Source organism: Octopus sinensis, linkage group LG12 (genome assembly GCF_006345805.1).
Source record: "Octopus sinensis linkage group LG12, ASM634580v1, whole genome shotgun sequence".
NCBI lineage: Eukaryota > Metazoa > Mollusca > Cephalopoda > Octopoda > Octopodidae > Octopus > Octopus sinensis.
In genome coordinates this window covers 45849229-45868386 of record NC_043008.1, presented here as the reverse complement: position 1 = coordinate 45868386, position 19158 = coordinate 45849229, and the positions used below count along the sequence as shown (strand labels likewise).

At 35.4% G+C, this 19158-nt stretch overlaps 1 long non-coding RNA gene across 1 annotated transcript; it reads left to right on the top strand.

Annotated features, from left to right (window-relative positions):
* Nucleotides 1-13992: 13992 nt before the first annotated feature.
* LOC118765586 lies at nucleotides 13993-14475 on the top strand. The gene is made up of 3 exons (XR_005001446.1): nucleotides 13993-14010; nucleotides 14171-14175; nucleotides 14385-14475. It is a non-coding gene; the product is annotated as an uncharacterized LOC118765586 (long non-coding RNA).
* Nucleotides 14476-19158: the final 4683 nt, after the last annotated feature.

Here is a 19158-nt window from a genome sequence, read left to right as displayed (position 1 = left end):
AACGCTTTGAATTAAATGTGACCATTTTGCGTTGAGTCTGCAGTTTGAATCACTTTAACTAAATTTTAGCAGGCCGGATTTTTGATCATCACGATACATCGCCAGCGACTCACTGAAACTCTCCCCTGAAATACCCGTTGAGAAATCTATTATATATATAATAATACTTTGAATGTGACTCGTGAGAAAGAGTAAAAGTAATTATCCGATGAACGACGGGTATTACTGCTAGTATATATATATAGACTTACACACTCACACACACACGTATATATATATATATATATATATATATATATGGAGACAGACAGACAGACAGACAAACAGATAGATAGATAGATAGATAGATAGATAAATAGATAGATAGATAGATAGATAGATAGATAGATAGATAGATAGATAGATAGATAGATAGATAGATAGATAGATAGATAGATAGATAGATATGTACATACAAGATGCACAACGGAAGAAAATACAATACTACAACTAGCATCATTTGAATTGGCAAAGCTAAAGGATGATGGGGAAAGCTAAAGGATGCAAGTTTCAAGACGTAAATAAAGACATCTCCTGGTAAAGACACCCTATTTAAATATGCTATGTCTATATATAAAATAGTTTCTGCAGCTCGATAAACACAGTAAATCCTTATTTTAATTAACATATTGACAAGCCAACAATATTTTATAACAAAATCAAGAGGAACAGAGACACAGAGTTAATTGTCCATTAAACAAGACGAAGTAGTGTAATATAAATCGATAATTACAATTAGATATGGAAATCTGCATTTAATGAAATGATTAATATAAATGTTAATTATCAAATTATTTACGCAAATTAACAAAGAGACATCCTGTGAAGAGTACTGTTATGAAAAGTAATCTAATTTAATCTTATAACCCATAAAGTTATTACCTAGTTCGTTTAATAACGGCTATAGTGAAATGAGTATATATGTATATATGAAGCAATCTGGTATTTCATTAATTTGGCTGCATAGAAGGCCACTGGCGATGCGATCAGTTATTCACACACAAAAGTAAATGGGTCTCTTTCGCATTCTCTCTGTCATCTGTGCATATTTATATATATATACATATGAGTGTGCTCTCATGTAAAAGTAGAGAGAGAGAGAGAGAGAGAGAGAGAGAGAGAGAGAGAGAGAGAGAGAGAGAGAGAGAGAGAGCGTATTAATTATCTGGAGTGGTTTTGTAACTTATAATAATCATATATATCATACATTCAGCAGCGCGCACAGCTTCGTCACGAAAATACAAGGAAAACGAAATTGTACCCCAATATGCATATTGACTTCTAAAGTACATCGGGACGGACACGACTGGCATCGGTGAATCTCAAAATGAGAAAGTTATGAGAAACAAATTATATGAAAGATATCTTTGAGATACTCAACCAATTCTATCAATCTCTCATTACTTATACAAAAATACGTGTTTATCAATTAGAATATGTAATGTATATGAATGGGTATTTGCATTTCTTTACGAGTTGAGAGAGAAAAATCGTTGCCGTATAATTATAGAAAGAAAGCAAGAACAAAATGATTCCAATGCTGCAATAAAAGCAAAAGCTGAGAGAATATTCTGGAAGGTTAACGATTGGAAAAGTAAATAATTAGTCTAAGAATAAACTATATTCTTTTCTATATTCTCATTTCTCTCTTTTCTCATTTGTTCTCTAATAATTGAAAATGTAATTCATTTCAAGATGGAAATTGTCGATTATTATGCTCCAATACACACATATATGTATGCGAACGTTTTTTGTGAGGTGTGTATATGTTCGTGTATGTAGGGTTGTATATGCGTGGTGTATGTCTTTGTTAGGGTTTATTGTAAAGAGAACTTGTCGGCATTTGATATTTAAAATGTCGATGACACTTCAGTATGATTATTTTATTTTATATTGTGTGTTAATTGTACAGAAAACGATGTGGACTCCGCTACATTGTGACGGATCAGCACTGAGTTTGAATATTAATTTTTGGATTTATGTGTATAGCAATGTGTATAGATTCTGTATACAGTTCCTTGTGGTTCATATATATGAACAACTGATAAACAGATTACAATATCCGTAGTTTAACGTCGGGTGAATTTGCTCAATATTCGTTAATGCATCACATTTCAATAATTATACCAGCCGGTGCTTCAAATTACACATACACAAACACACAAGTCAGATGTAATCATTTTCCTTACAGATTCACGCTTCTAGGAAATCTTCAACTGGAATTCACTGGGAGATATAATTTCCATACAGTCGATGGTTTCATAGATTCTGGGATTTCAGTTTTGAGATGTACTCACCGATTTTCAGACATCATAATCTGAAACCTGATCAACATATAACATAAAGCTGCTCAGTTGATTCATATCGTTTATAGTAAATAAAATTCTAGGAAATTTGTTAGTGAACGGATTGTATATAATCTGTCTAATTGCATAGCGTCGACCGAGTCACGAAATAATATAAATTTATTTCATTAGAGGATAGTGGACCAAAGCAGGATACCTGAAGATATAGATAAAGAGTAATAATTTTATTCCATGCACTCTAAGAATAAACAGCATTCACTTACGGCAGCGCTCGAACGGTCGATTCTAATTCCCCTCTTTCGCATTTCAGTTATAAATATATATATCTTCGTTACAATAACATACATCAGGAAAAGACCATACCCTATAAGAGCAGTTGTTTGTTTTTGTATGTGTATATAAATATATATGCATGTGTATAAATATCTACATGTATGCATATTTATATATGAATGTGTGCTTATAATATATATATATATGTATATATATGATAAATTAATAAATAAAACATATGCATACGTATATATATATATATATATATATATATATACATACACACACACATACATACATACATACATACATATATATATATATATAATATATATATATATATATATATACACACACATACATACATACATACATACATACATACATACATACATACATACATACATACATACATACATATATATATATATATATATATATATATATATATATATATATATATATATATATAAGCAAATGTGTTGTTGAAAATGCACCTAAATTTGAAAAACTCGTAATTGTTTAAAATACATTTATTTAGTGTCAACAATACTTTTTGTTTATCAATGGTAAAACTTTAAAATTATGAATGAGCAAAAACATCTTTAAAAGTTTCAATATTGACAAATTAAAATGTTTCAATGTCAACGAATTGAAATGTTCAAAACAGATAAATTTAGTATTGTGATGGGAACCAGGATAACCACCACTTTTGCCAACCTTGTCATTGCATGCTTGGGAGTGCAAATAAACGAACACGCTAGACTGAAATTTGGAGGCAACTTCCAAAAATACTTACTCACCAACTGGAAACGCTACCTGGATGACTGTTTCATCCTATGGTCACACAACCTTAAACAACTCTCAAAATTTAAAAAACTTAATCAACAGCATTGACAACAGTACCCAGTTCACAATGGGATACTGCCACAAACAATTACTCTTCCAAGACATCTTAATCATAAAGAAAGATACTGAAATTGAAACCGACATCTTCTTCAAACCAACGGACTCAAAACAATATGTTCTATTCTCCCAAAACATACTAAATTGAATATACCCTTCAACTTAGCGAGGAGAATGTGTACGGCCAATCAAAACCGAACTTCATCAAATAAAACGAGATAACCCTTTAAGAGGATCAACCAACTGGAATGACTGATGACTGTCTCCACAAGGAGGCCAACCAGGCAGAACGACAAGCTTGACCACCGGAAAGCAAGACGTCACCAATATTTTAACTAATCAAAAATCAGATCTGCTCTCAGGAGAAATTATAAATACATCTGATCCCAAAACATACTACCACAAGCAAATTTTCTACGGAAAGAGGATCATAGAAACTGTAAACCAAATTCCCTTTTTTTAATATTTCATTTCTCCCTTGGTTTTTCCCTCTTAACTCAGTATGAAAACTTAATGAGCCTTGTACATTCAAACAAATTGATATACAGTTTTAACATTATTGACTGCCATGAACATTTTAACTTGAACCTGTCCTTCTAATTCATAATGCTAAATTTATCTATTTTGAACATTTTAATTTGTCAAAATTGAAACTTTTAAAGACGTTTTTCTCATTCATAATTTGAAAGTTTTATAATTGATAAACAAAAAAATATTGTTGACAGTAGTTTGGAATATATGTAAATAAATGTATTTTAAACAATTACGAGTTTTTCAAATTTAGGTGCATTTTCAAAAACACATTTTCCTATATTTTTTATTGCGTAGAAACACCCCCTCTTTTGACTTATATATATAGATATATATATATATATATATATATATACGAAGATATACGAAGATATACATAATTACAGTACAAACATATACATGTGCATGTGTGCCTTTATATCTTTGCATGTGTCTGTGATTGACTGTGTGTAAGTGTGTATGAGCTGGCTGAAATTTTCCAAGTATTATTTGTAATACTATTTTGTGATTTGATTAAACCATAAAACACGTCCATACTTCTGAGATTGCAATTGATATGAGGCATCCAATATGATTAAATAGAAAAAAAAGGGCAACGAATGATATTTATATTTCTCTTACATTCCGGAAATTGCTTTAATTTCCGTTCTTTCATATATGATATCTCATCGCAGTTTTGATGAATAAATATCGATGAAGTTGTAATGTGGTGACTTCCAAAATACAAACATTCGGCAATGATAAAGCAATGATTCGAATACTTGAGAAAATGATATCGGTCTATTGTCTCTTTTGGTGTAGCAAATAACAAGTTGTAGTGAAATCTAAACATGTTTGAATTGGGAAATAATCTTTCATTTAGATTTAGTTGTTTTTAATTTCGCAGGTCGACATTATGTATGTGTCAGTGAGCAGGCCCGTATGTTTAGTATCGCAGACTAGATTAAAAATTAAAGATTGGCTATGCTCTTGAACCTTAATAAACGAAACATATTTATATTCTGCAGGAAGAATTGGTATTATTGGCGATGTTATGATTTTTCTTATCTGAACAACAGCTGTGTCTTACCACAACAATTTGCCTGGAATCCTTTGTTCGGTTTATTATTTAACTAAAGATAAAGTGGTCTTCTTCAAAAGGCGTGTCAAAGCGAAGTATGTGTAACGGACCATGCACATAATTATAATTATTGATATAAATGGAAAGTACCATAAATCAGAATCTAATCTCCCCGGGGTCTAGCTATTTACAACTATAGAAGATAATTTATATGGAGAATAATTAAAATATAGAGGAACAGTTTTCAACATTAATGAGCAAGATTTCATATTCTGCCCTGCCTATTTGTTGGACTAAGACGAAAGCTATTGAGGTGCATAACAATTACATATCTGTTACAATACAAAGCCGGCGCTATCAACTAGTTTGGAAAATGTTCAAACTGAAGGTACCTGTAATATTTTGGGGTGAAGAACAAATGCTTCCAACACTTCAAAACTAGATGTACATCGATGAAGAATGTTCTTTTGTATTTTGTTCATTATACTGAATCAGTTTAAGAAATAAAATTGGTACGAATTCACGTGCTGCTAAACAATTCAGTATATGTTAATCTGGAAAATATTTAGCAAACCAGAAACTATTTGTATCATGAAAATAAAATAACCATTGAATTTCTTAGTATATTATTGATATTTAGTAAATCTACTTTCGAAAGCGTAGTATTTACAGGAACATTCTATTCCTGTTTAATGTAATTTTTGAAAATTGCTGTTGCAAAAAGGAATATGTCAACATGGAAAATACTTTGATTAAATAGAATGCATTAGGATAAATTGATATATCGTGTACGACAGATAAAAATGATTATGTTAAACGAAATCTCTGATATCGAAAGACTATACAAAAAGACCATCAAAACTAATGCAGGATCAACGTGTAATATTCATAAGTAAAAATGAAAATAATGCATTCCTTTCATTGAAGTCAATGGGAGGAAGACATGCAGTGTGTGTGGCTTTGTTCCTAAGCTTCCCATTGCGATTTTCCGCACGCACCGTCAGAAATAGTGTCCCATAGCAATTTGAAATTGTGTTGTATGTTATCAGTTCATTTCACATGTTACGTTTGGGAGTTGAATGTGTCTTTTGAATGATAGATGTATATTATTAAATACTGGACGCTCCAAATATCAATACTGAAATTGTATGTAATACCGTTGATTTAGAAAAGTCAATAATACGGTGACCGATTTTACTTATGAAAAAACAGGTATTAATTCAGTGACTGGATGCGCGTATTGCGGAAATGGAGAATTTTTGAATAAAATTAGAATTAGTTGAATGATCTGACTTCGTCATTATACATCAAGAATTGAAATACTGCTGCCGGCAAATTTCATTGCATTTGCGTTATTTTTTTTCTGTTACACATTATTATTTCAGTCACTGAAGTCATACGAAAAACTATTCTGGGTTTATTGCTGATATCATGTTTTAAACTTGTAATAAAACAGATCACATCAAATTTTATTTGAAAGGAATATATAGGCAGACACTGATAAAAGGTAGATTAACTGCTTTAAACTTTTATCTTTTATATATTTTGATATCCAAGTTCAAATACAGTCTGTGTTGTCTTCGCTTTTCTATTTTAAATCGATAAAATATGCACACGGTGTTTAATAACCTTCATTTAAGAGATTATTACAACAAAATTGCATTGCTAAAATTCAGTGTAATAAAGCAACATGGTATTGCTTATGGTACGGTGTATAGAGAATAGAATGGTGTTGATTTTTTATTACCCACAAGGGGCCAACAAAGAGGGGACAATACAATCTGATTTTGGGGTCAGATGAGCGAATGATTATACAAAATAAAACGACATTAAAAATTTTACAAAAATAAGAAAATATGATAAAATCGAATGGTAGGACAGACCGGAAGACATTACGGATGGAGTGGGGGCGGGTTTAATTCGGACCCCACGAGCCCCGCCTCGCCACTGATACCTGAGTTACATCCTGTGTCGCATTCACGAAGTTCCATCTACACGCAACATCCATGCTACATTCTTCTATCGATTTTCAAACATTTTCACAGTCAGGCATTTTCTCTCTAGCCCTATTTTCCTTTTAAGGTGAAAGATGAAGTAATTCACCAATTCAGGGCCAGAAATGAAATTGCCTGATTTTAACCCTTTCAGCCTCGTTCTCCAAATAACATCACTCGCAATTGCTACTACAGGAGAATAGAATGGTGTACTGGATTGATTGAACGTCATTCGTTAGTTATATCTTTACTGGCGCATGAAACGCTTGCTCGTAATCGTTTGGAGGTGGATCTAATAATAGCATGATGTTAATTTGCATGGATATTTTATTTATATTCAGGTGGAATATTTTGCATTGTTCCACCCAACTCTCTGAAACTTTATTTCAAATCCCACTGAGATTAATTTGAGATTGATAAATATGAAACCAGAATTTCGGATTTTGTACTTCTTGTGGGTAGACTAATTGATAACGGGTATATATACGTCAAGCTAAACACTTCTATCCATGACAAACTCCGCCCAAAAAGATACATCATAGAGAGAGCAGATAGCTTGATACGGGTGGGGAATTGGTCAGCTCAGATGACTCGAAAATTTTCAGTTATACTTGGCGGCTGTTCTTACAATTGATGGTTTATAATCCCGTAGTCAGGAACTCTATCGCTGCAATGGACACTGATATAGGCTAGTTGGTTAGAGGGAATGTCCCGCCCTTCAGATACATTCAGATGCATGGATCTCCAAGATTGTACACTTGCGTATCTTGCGTTTGTACTGACCTTTGAGCTGCTACTGTGAACTATTGAGGCGTTGAGAAGCATCACGGGCGAACTAAGGTGAGCAGCAGTATATGTTCCGGGTTCACACGTTTTATTTATGTAATTTCTCCCTGTATCTTCCCGCACTTACTTCGGGTTTTGTTTCATCCCTAAACTTTTTATTAAGAAATTACTATAATTATTATTCCAGAGCTATTATATATAATGCTTTCGTCTTCTCGCCTGTATTCTTCTGCCTCTAGTTTTAGGTTTCAGTCAGACATAATCAGTATACTTTACTTCCAACATCTACGGTCTGTTGAATGAATTCCTCATTCAATTCCTTCTCTTTCAAAGTATTTGTCTTACGATCAGAATATAACTTTCGTTCACTCTTTATAATTAACAGTATCTACAAATTCGCAACAAACTGCATAGCAATATCCTTGCTGAATATTCTCCCCGTTTGGATTAGATAATCCAACATTTCATCTTGATATGTAATTTGACGTCTTCCATATATAGCAGATGATTTATTTCCACCCTGGATTTTGCAAACTCGTAGACAGACGAGGATTGTTTTTCAGAGTATTTTTTCAGAAGAGTTAACATAAGGATGAAATGCATTAAAGAAAGCGAGGATCCTCATAGAATTTCCTACATATTCCACATATCCTATCGTAGTTAGTTTAAATTCTCACACGCTTATTACTATTATTATTATTATTATTATTATTATTATTATTATTATTATTATTATTATCATTATGTTTTTTCCTTCTTTCTTCAAATTTTCTTCCGTTTCTCGCCGAGTGTTTTCCATACACCTAGGGCAGAGAAGCTCATTGTATGCATTCCCATATTACACACGCAAATTCACAGATAAATATGTATTTAAAAATTAATAAATAAATAAATAAATTCATGGATGGGTGTTGTTTTCATAGCGATAATGCTCTTCTCAATACATGAGCCGTTCCAGTTAATAGGATTTTTTGCCCTTCCTGTAGGGATGGTAAGCCTGGAATCATTTTCAAATAGGTTTCAGTACCTTTTTTATCATTCCTAGAGATCCTACAATTACTGGTACTGTAGTCGCCTTGAGATGCCACATTTTTTCAATTTCTATTAGCAGGTCTTTATATTTACTAATCTTGTCAAATTCTTTCACCGATATATATTGTGATCGCAAGGGATACTCATGTCAATTAATAAACACATCGTTTTTGTCTGATCTTTTATAATAATATCCGGTTTATTAGCTTTTATAGTCTTGTCGGTATGTACGGGGAAGTCCCATAGAATCGACACATTTTCTCCCTCAGTCACAGACATTTGTCAGCGGTTTTGATTTTATAATACCGACATATTATTATTATTATTATTATTATTATTATTATTATTATTATTATTATTATTATTATTATTATTATTATTTCTCTATCGACACAGTTTGCTCATCGTTGCCTAAGTTTTGCTGTTATTCATATTGTTATACATTGTTTTACATCGTACATTTGTTATTGCTACTTATTTAAACAAACCAGGATCTCGGGGAACTAGTTAGTTCCTCTCCATCTGTAGACCTTAGGAGTTATTTTGGTATTTGTTTGGGTTACGGTGCCCCTTATTGTTTTGCCAAAATCAAATGTGGCGAACGAAAATCGTCCATCCACTGAAAAGAAGAGAAGGTTATCCACAATAGAGACCAGCCAAGTCGTAAAACGTAGCGACTGCTGTAGCAACTGCAGCAACATCAGAACAACGCACATGGAACGTCTGACAGTGAATTCCCCTTCACCATCGCAGGAACAGGAGGAAATTACAAACACCAACAACACACGCGAAAACACCACTACCTCCACAGCCATCACCGGAGCCAGCAGCAGGTCCCACATCACCACCACCACCACCGTTACCAACATAACAATAAAAACGTAATTGACACATGCAAATCCAATCAGAAAGGTTTCGACTTCGCGCAAGCAACCCGGCAAGTGAGAAAAGATAGAAATGTCTTTAAGAAGGCTAAATGCATGCTAAATAAATGGCAGAAATGTAGCTCTAAACATTTCTAGAACTGTTCAGCATGAAATCGGTTTACGGACTGTTCTATATAAAACAAATTGCACGAGAAGTAGAAGAGTTTTTTCAGGTGACACAACTGCAATTAGAGAAAAGCCTATGTCCGGTGTGGAAGAGTAAAACCTATGTGGCCAGGGGGAAGAATTATGGGACTGTCGAGGTAAGGTTCAACTCAAAGGAGGAAGCAAAAATTACTGGACAGCTACCGTGAAAAGTGAAGAAAAAAATAACTTGTAACTACCTACCTGGGGTGTAGAGTATACAGGATCAGAATACTCAATATTCCACCGGAAATTAACATCTTCGGGTTAGTAGCTGCAATTATCCTAGACATAGAGGAGAAAACCAAGACTCTGAAAATCCACAAGGTTCGCAATCAGAACTGGATTCTGCAAATGGATCTTGAAAAAACCTTATGGGTTCTGCGATCAGAAATGGTTAGCTCAGGAAATACAGCTGCTTATACAAACTAATCAGCAAACTATCAAAATGTCCCGGATTATATCAGCCTACCGGATTGGTCAAAACTACACGTGGCTGTCGAGGGTAGAAAGCCAAGATATCAACTGTGCGAGGACACAAACCATCTAAAGTCTTTCTGCCCACAACCAAAGAAAGAAGAGTGACCTGTACTTATGCCACCACCACCACCTCAATCAACACTACCAATACAACAACAATAGCAACAACAGAAACAGCAGTAGCAGAATTAGCAGCACCTCCGATCCTAGAAGCACTGACAATAGTAACAGTAGCAACTCCAAGAACAATAGTGGAAACGACAACAACAGAGAAAGAACCAGCATCGACAGCAGTAAGAACAAGAACATCAGGATCGCTTAAAACAACAACACAAAAATTTATAAACGGAAAAACCACAAAAAGCTCCGCAAGACTTGTTCCTCACGTGTTCGGAACAATCAGGAAATCCCAGAACAACTACAACATCAATTTCAATAAAGAATCAAAAACTACCGCAAAACATCCCTCTCCCTTTTTCGGACCACGAAAATGAAGGGGATTGTGAGGAACAGAATTGGGAAACATTTAACCCCCACCCCAGACACACACACATACCTAAAAGAAAGAAAAGAAGACAGAAAAACACATCAACTAGAACAGAGAAACAAATAGGTTTGAACTCATGGAGATGAATAGCAGTAGCAGGATCAATAACACAGCACACCCAACCACATTTCCACCGCCAACAATCACATCCCCATCACTACCTCTGCAACCATCGCTATTTAATTTAGACACAGAGAACAGTGAAACTCTACGCCATCAGGCAAAAAAGGACCAGAAATCATAAACTCTACTGCCCTAAACACAGAAGATATTAATACAAGACATTCAATATTACAGAGACATTACCCAGACCACTCGCGTTGCACCAACACTCAACAATTACATAGGACAACACATAAAATTAATCAAAACAATAGAAAGCTCTTACAACATATTCAAAAATAAATCTTCTAACACTGTAGGTGATTTCTCAAAAGTTATGTAATAAAAGCCATCAGCGAAACCATTAAGAAGCACTTAGTAAAAGCATAGCGATATACGCGCTGGCGGCGAGATTGGCACATGACCGATTCTTCAAAGCTAAACATGTAGGTTGCGTTGCCAGACCTATGGCACATGCTCTAAAATATGCGGCATCGAAAGCTGTTCGATGGTCCCGGATGACTGAGGCACAACGGGACAACAAAACCACAATTCGGTCTTTGACGTTGCAGGACGGGCGTATAACAGATGAGTCCAAGCAGACGTGTGCGAAATTTCGGTAGCACAACGCTGAACAGTTCGGGGCATGTGACGACACGAAGACGGAATTTGATTTCACCACCTATCTTGGCGGCCTGCCGCACCTTTCAGCCAGGAATGCTGATCTACGAAATGTTGGTAATTGCCGAAGATATTCATGAGTCTAGCTGCACAAAGGACAGGTCTCCGAGTTTGGATGGTCTGCTTTTCGTGTTTTGTACCCATATAACAGATTTGTTCGGTGAGCTCTTGGTACCTGTCTACTGCAATTTGCAACAGAATGAGAGAATTCCCAGTTATGTGAGCCAAGGTGTGGTGATGCCGTTGTGAAAGGATCCGAACAAGGGGGACGTCATCGATAACTTTAGAGCCCTAGTTCTACTAAGCACAGATTAAAAGATATTGGCCAAGTTGCTAGAGAAGAGGATGACACTTGTCTTTGCTAAAAGTGGTCAGTGATGCGCTATTCCAAACAGGTCTACCCGCGACAACCTCCACCTCACGCGTATATCATGGAGAGGATAGGCAAATATCCCTGCATGAGCGGGCCCCAAACAATTCACATCAAACGAAAGATTTTGGTAGGGTCGACCATCAATACTTGGCGGCTGTCCTAAGGCAGCTAGTTTGGGTTCCGTTTTCAGAGGCTGGATCACTGCAATGTATAGCGACATCTGATCGGTGGTCAAAGATAATGGCCACCTTTCAGAATCGTTTAGCATCGAGCGTTCGGTACATCAAGCATGCCCACTCTCACCCCATCTACATGAGCTGGCTCTCGAGCCATTACTCTAGATACTGGATATCACGAGATGCGGAGTTTTCGTGTCAGCATATTCGGACGTAGTCACAGTAATAGTGTTGTTGGACGCTGAACAGAAGGACCAGTTAAACTTCTTGGTGTCTGATTTGGTCCAAATCTCCCAGTGCACAAGAACTACGAGATCACAAGCAGAGTGGCCAATCTCATCCAGAAATTGGGCGAGAGAAAACTGTGCTTGAAAGGTCGGGCGGAGGTAGAAAATGCGTACATAGCATCCGTATTCTATTACCGCCTAACCTTTGCCCCTTGCTCTGCTTCGTGTTTGATTATCCTGGAGCGCTTTCTCCTCCACTTTCTGTGGAAAGGACAGGTTCCGCTTGTCAGACGTTTCATTTGATGTCAGCATCTACTGCGTGGACGTATGGAGATGCCGTGGCTAATGAAGCCCAGGCATACGCTGAGGCGAGCGACATCTCCAGCGATACCTTCTCGGTGAATAGGTATGCTCGCCGTTTGTTAAAAGTGCTTTCCTGCTACTCGTCTCTTTGACTAAGCGATATTCATGGATGAAGCGTAGACCGAAATAGGGGGCTTGGCATTTAGAGTGTCTCCAAACGCTCACAGCTCTGAGTCAGCGGGACAATGCGGCCATGAACGATGAATCTCTCGGCATTGCAGATGAACAATTGGCTGGTATATTTCAGAGAAAATTTGGGCCGCGGCCTATGAATGATTTTCAGAGGACTGTGGCCTGGCAGGGGCTCTGCAGGTTCGAGACAAGCTCTACAAGCATGGAAGTGCGGTCAGCCGGTTTTGTCCGAGATTTGCGCAGAGCAGTGAAAACGTCCTGCACACACTCGTACAGTGTCCGGGCATTGCTGACCTGTGGAGCTTTGTCGAACTGCTGTTGTCGTGTGTGGAACTGATCTGACTATCGTTCGAGACCATTGTGGACTTCTCCCCGCCACCTTTCTTTGGCCGGAAAGTTCAGGCAGCTTCTCTGTCTGGCAGTTCTGGTGAAAGAGATTGTGTGGTGGACGCGTCTGAAAGGGTTGAATATTCCTTTCGGCCAAAGTCTCATTAACTTTCTGAGGTTCCACTCGATAAGGAACCTAAGGGTGGAGGAAGAAGCAGTGTCGCCCAGTCAGTTCGTTGAGAGGTGGGTGAATGTGGCGAAAATGTCCCTTGTGAATGGGCCTTCACTTGGTACGCGCTTGTAGGCTGGGGAGGGTGAAGAGAAGAGAGCTATTTGCCTGAGGCTGCCTGTTTAATCAGGGTATCTATAGTGTGTTGGGTTTCCTTGGTCGCCCTTATTGGACCCCCTGATATTTGGGAATTTAATTGCTTGATTTCTATTGCTTTTGAATATTGTTCACACGCATCGTCTAAACCCCTTCGTCCCTTGCTAGTTTTGAGTAATGCCCCTTTGTGCTTTTTGGGTCCTTGTGGCCAATAAATTATTATTGTTATTATTATTATTATTTTATTATTATTATTATTATTATTATTATTATTATTATTGTTGTTGTTATTATTATTATTATTATTATTATTATTATTATTATTATTATTATTATTATTATTATTATTATTAAGGCGGCGTGCTGGCAGAATCGCCAGCTAATCAGGTGAAATGCTTAACGTTATTTCATCTGTTGCTACGTTCTGAGCTCAAACTCAGCCGAGGTCGACTTTGGCTTTCGTGCTATCGGTGTCGATAATTATGTACCAATGAAACACTGGGGTCGATGCAATCGACTCGTTTCCCACCTTGTGCGTATAGTAGAAAGGATTATTATTACTATTATTATCGTTTTTAAGGCAACGTGCACTCAGAATGGCTGGCACGGCAGGCGAAATTCTTCGTGGCATTTTGTCTGCTTTTATCTCCGAAGCTCAAATTTTGCCACGGTCGTCTTTGCATTTCTTCCTTTCGGGGTCGATGAAAATTAGTACCAGTTGGTCACTAGAGTCGATGCAATCGCCTTACCCTTTGCCCGTAAATTACTGGCCTTGTGCCAAAATTTAAATCAATTATTGTTATATTTTAAAATTACTATCAAAGCGTGAGCTGGAAGAACCGTTAGAGCACAGCGAAAAATGCATAGCGACATTTCGTCCGTCTTCACCTTTGGAGTTCGAATTCTGTTCAGGCTAACTTTGCCATTCATCATTTCGGTGTCGATAAGAGAAGTACAAGTTGAGCACTGTGCATAAAAATCATTAACAGTAGGAGTAAGCATTAGTATATTTCTATAATGAAAATAATATATTTGTTTCTTATCAAGACTAACATAGTAATCATTTTCATTTTATATATATATGTATATTTATATATATATATATATTATATTTTAGATATATTATTTCATTGCAACAAAAAATATGTAAATACTTTCTGCATTCAATGTATGAATTTGAAAAGGAGGACTTTTTCGTTTAAAATTTCCTTTCTAATTGAAAACCCAATATTTGATGTTTTGTAGGTTTTCGTTTGTACTTTGACATGTACAGCTAATCTTCAAACAAAGCGTTTCAACTATAATCGATATGTCTCTTTTCCTAGCACAACTTTACATTACCCAAAGGAAGCAAAAAAATAATTGCCCAAATCAATGATCCAATTTAGTACAAGAAAGATTATTATGTATTGATTTGCAATCCTTTTATCGCTTTACGTTTGATCTGTTGCATATTCAATGAGCGTATTAATGGCTCATGTTCGCTTCATGCACGCTACAGAATCAGTAAATAAAACAGGTTAATTTTTCTCAACATTTGCTCTCACTTGTAAGTAAACTGTCTGTCCCTCACCCTCACTCTATCACTTGCTCTATTTCTCTCAATATATATATATATATATATACACTCACACGCACGCACACACACACACACACACACTCACACACAGGTATATATATATATATATATATATATATATATATATATATATATATATATATATATATATATGTGCATGCATACATACATATATACATACATACATATATACATACATATATACATACAAACATGCATGCATACATACATACATACATACATACATATAAATCTCTGAGCAAGGTATAAACAGTAGCTGCACGACATCGTGAAGTATATTCGCCGCTTAAATGTGGCTAACCCTTAAGGGTGGATGCTACTGTAGCTTGTAGCCCCAGGAGGACACCTCTTCCAGCTGGCTATTGACACACATTCTGTACTCTGGTCCGTGTGTTTCATGTCAGGTTGAAGATGGGAAGAATGACTTCCCCTTGCAAATACTGATAGGGGACAGAAAGTGAGTCAATAGCCAGCTGGAGGAGATGTGTTCCTGGGGCTACAAGCTAAAGTAGCATCTAACCTCAAGGGTTAGCCACATTTAACTGGAAAATATACTTCATACATACATACATCCATATGTATATATAAAAATGTACATATATATGTGTGTGTGTATACATATATATATATATATATATATATATATATATATAAATATACGTATAAATATATATATATATATATATATATATAATTACATATATATATGTATATGTATGTGTAAGCGTATATACATAAATACAGTAACACAAAAAACATATATAAAATAAATGAAGGAAAATGCACACATTTTATATAGATTTAATATGTTATAAAATATATTTTCACGTCAGGTTGTCGACAGGTTTTGCTATCGCTAATCGTGACATTGAAATTATTGTAATTTCGTATTTTCTTAAGAACATTTTAGCGGAGAAATTTATAAATAAATCATTGAACAAGTATTAAAATCTCAATGGAGGTACTTGGCGATCATTATTATTGGGGACAGGAGAGGTAATTTTTCATCATTCATTGAGGAGATTAATATGAATTAAAATATTTTAATTCATGATCACATACCCACCATTGTACATATTTATTCTCACTACTGCAAGTTTCTGTGCATATTTATCCCTCCCCGAAAGAAGGTAAATTACCTCCCTTGTCACACTATTAATGCTCACCAATTACGTCGCCTTAGGTTCTTCTAATTGTTTAATCATTCCTTCATAAGTTTCTCCTCGTACATGGACTAAAATCTTCTGAAGGAAATACGAAATTACATTAATTTCAATGTCATGATCAGCAAAAGGGAAACCGGTCGATAATTATAATGCAAAATATATTTAAGATATATTTCAAAATGTATTAAAACTATGTAAAGTTTTAGCATTTTCCTTCTTGACCTTCGAAACGTGGAGTAGATGAAATTAAGGCGACTGAAGAAGGGGAATTTTCCTTGTTTTGTATGTCCTGTACTGTATTTCCTTGGTTTTGTGTTTATGTTTTCGTTTCTCATTGTGTTCGACGTGTTTTGGGTGTCCTGTACCCATATATGCATGTATATATACATGTAGAGGTAGGTACGTACATATATGTATATATGCATATATTTTATTTATTTATTGATTTATTTATATATATATATATATATAAATATACGTATAAATATATATATATATATATATATATATAATTACATATATATATGTATATGTATGTGTAAGCGTATATACATAAATACAGTAACACAAAAAACATATATAAAATAAATGAAGGAAAATGCACACATTTTATATAGATTTAATATGTTATAAAATATATTTTCACGTCAGGTTGTCGACAGGTTTTGCTATCGCTAATCGTGACATTGAAATTATTGTAATTTCGTATTTTCTTAAGAACATTTTAGCGGAGAAATTTATAAATAAATCATTGAACAAGTATTAAAATCTCAATGGAGGTACTTGGCGATCATTATTATTGGGGACAGGAGAGGTAATTTTTCATCATTCATTGAGGAGATTAATATGAATTAAAATATTTTAATTCATGATCACATACCCACCATTGTACATATTTATTCTCACTACTGCAAGTTTCTGTGCATATTTATCCCTCCCCGAAAGAAGGTAAATTACCTCCCTTGTCACACTATTAATGCTCACCAATTACGTCGCCTTAGGTTCTTCTAATTGTTTAATCATTCCTTCATAAGTTTCTCCTCGTACATGGACTAAAATCTTCTGAAGGAAATACGAAATTACATTAATTTCAATGTCATGATCAGCAAAAGGGAAACCGGTCGATAATTATAATGCAAAATATATTTAAGATATATTTCAAAATGTATTAAAACTATGTAAAGTTTTAGCATTTTCCTTCTTGACCTTCGAAACGTGGAGTAGATGAAATTAAGGCGACTGAAGAAGGGGAATTTTCCTTGTTTTGTATGTCCTGTACTGTATTTCCTTGGTTTTGTGTTTATGTTTTCGTTTCTCATTGTGTTCGACGTGTTTTGGGTGTCCTGTACCCATATATGCATGTATATATACATGTAGAGGTAGGTACGTACATATATGTATATATGCATATATTTTATTTATTTATTGATTTATTTATATATATATATATATAAATATACATATACAGCTTTGGTCACAAGTAACCTGAAAGTAAATCAAAGCCATTTAATTCCAAGATTTGTATATGTTTAAGAACTGAATGGATTTAATAAAACCATCTAAATGTGCAACACCATGAAAATTGTTCACTGAAATCCTTCTTGGATGATTCCTTTTTGCATTCGTGTCAATAGAAAATTGCAGAGTGTATTTTGGGATCACATCTACTTTATTATCTCCCCTTCTCCCTAGCTCTACTGTGTGACCCTTCTCTCCGGCATTCGCCATAATAGATCGCTAGCCACTACACATTCTTTAGTTTCTCTCCTTCTTTCTTTCTGTGTTCCTCTCTGTGGAAGAGCGTAAGCTCGAAACGTTAAAGATTGTTTCACTTCCCGAGCGTTATACTAATACATCTGTTTGTTGTCTACACCACCTGTCTTCGTCTCTTGATTCTCTTTATGAATTTTCCCTATATACATATATATATGTATGTATGTATGTATGTATGTATGTATGTATGTATGTATGTATGTATGTGGGTGAGTGAACAACAAAAGAAAGAAAGGCACTCAATCAATTTATTGGGTGGTTACATGTATCGAGCAAAACAGTTTGATTCAAATTCGCTGGTACTCTTTAGTTTCAAAGCAGGATACGAACCAAAAAGTGTGGTTGCAGAATAGGGACGGAGGGGTTTATGAACGCTACAGAAAAGTGAAGAGAGAAAAGAGAGTGAAGAGAGTGGCGAGGGTGGCGAGGGTGGCGAGGGTAGCGAGGGTGGCGAGGGTGGCGAGGGTGGCGATATGGGAGGCGAGTGAAAGGTTCGGGGAAAAGCTGAGTGAACAGTTTGTAAGAAATAAAAACATGTTTTGAAAAGTGGTAGAGAGGGTAAGAGAGGTGGTGGGGGAAGGGGAGAAAGGGCGAAAATATGTAAATGAAGATCTGTTGAAAGGATGTAAGGATGTACAAAGTAGATGGGCAGAGTATTTTAGTGAGATGTTAAATGCGGAAGATGATAGGGAGGCGAGTTTAGTGGCTGTAGGAGGAGAGAGGAGAATACCTGTTGCAGGGGAATGACACTATGGTGCAATTGGAAATGAGGAGGTGAGGGATTAGGTTCGGAAGATAAGCAAACCGGAAGGCGCTAGGTATAGATGGGTGAACAGTAAAATGCCTAAAAGAATGAGGGAGTGACAGTGATTGAATGGTTAGTGAGGCT